Raw genomic sequence first — 1577 nt, 5'->3', positions numbered from 1 at the left:
TGAGCATAAAAGAGCCAAGGAACAGAGAGAGAAGGAGAGAGAGAGGGAGAGAGAGAGAGGTAGCATTGCTGCTAAGCATCCACATACAAACGCAGACTGCTCTAAACTCCACACACATACACACTCACTGCTCTAAAAAAACACACACACATATACACACACACACACACTGTTCTATACTCCACACACACACACACACACACACACACACACACACTGTTCTAAACTCCATACACACACACAAACACACACACACACTAACACACATACAGTACACTTGCTGCTCTAAACTCTAGACACACACTGTTCTAACACCCCCTTCCCCTTTAAACACACACACACACACACACACTGCTCTAAACGGCAGAAACACACGCACACACACTGCTCTAAACGGCAGAAACACACACACACACGTACAAACACATACATCCTACGCATCTCAACTATAAGCTCTCGTGCACATCTCTCCATGCCTAAAGGTGTTTCTACGTCAACAGAGGAACTTTTGAGGTTGGTGGGGTGTGTGTGTGTACTGCGTGTTTGTGTGTGTGTGTGTGTGAAGGGGGGCACGACACCAAAACCAGCCTTCCAGCCAGCCGGCAGACAGTATTTTCAGCTTGGCACTGGGGCGTTTATCTAAAGGGTGCATCAGGCTGTCTGTCTGTGAATCAGGCTGTGTGTGGGAGGTCTGGATGAAGACGAAGAGCTACGGAGGGGAAAAACAGAAGCAACCGAGGAGAGATGGAGTGAGACAGAGCAGGAGTAATGGAGAGAGAGAGAGAGAGAGAGGGAGTGAGGGAAAGAGAGAGAGAAAGAGGGAGGTGAGAGGAAAGAGACAGAGCAGGAGAAAGAGAGAGAGAGAGAGAGAGAGAGATCAACAGGCATTAACAGAGGAGGCGAGCAAACAGGAAGAACATAATATCAGTCCAGAAATGTGACAATAAGGCAAAACAAAAAGAGCTGTGTACAATATACTGTATGGGCAACCAGCTTTTCTAGAGGGTGCCAGTATATAGTGAATGATATGACTGCTTACAGAAATCCCTCTGGTATGAGTGCATTCTAAATACACTGTATACACTCTCATAATATTGTGATGTGGAACCCCCGTGTTTTTGTCACATATGGGAACTATTATGCAGTGAGCCCAGGCTGAGGTAATAGAATTTGTAATTCGAGTATAAAATAACTGAACATTTGGAAACAGCTACAGTATGCACTACTTTACATGCAGTAAGCCATTCATGCAGCATTGAGCAATTCACAGGAACGAGCCTGTTAAATGGGCTGATTGAGTCTTGCTTTTTTCTCCCTCTCTTTCTCAGAAATGAAATGTTATTTTCCTTCCTCCCTGCTTTGTCCTCTTTCTACTTCTCAGCTTGTTCAGCTTTCCCTTCTCTTCTCCGTCTCTCTTTCTCTCTCTCTCTCTCTCTCCATCATGCCTTCCCAGAGGGGCTCCAGTGTGCATGTGTGTCTCCCTGACCTAGCCTGGACTCCTCGTTCTCTCTCTCTCTCTTGATCTCCTCCTGTCTTGTGCCTCCCTAGCTCACCTCCTCCTCCTCCACCCCACCTTA

Source organism: Alosa pseudoharengus, unplaced genomic scaffold, assembly GCF_046254945.1.
Source record: "Alosa pseudoharengus isolate Yale_2024_CS ecotype anadromous, Long Island Sound unplaced genomic scaffold, YU_APseudo_1.1 YU_APseudo_1.1_scf_4, whole genome shotgun sequence".
Lineage (NCBI taxonomy): Eukaryota > Metazoa > Chordata > Actinopteri > Clupeiformes > Clupeidae > Alosa > Alosa pseudoharengus.
Note: the sequence above shows the minus strand (reverse complement) of the source record.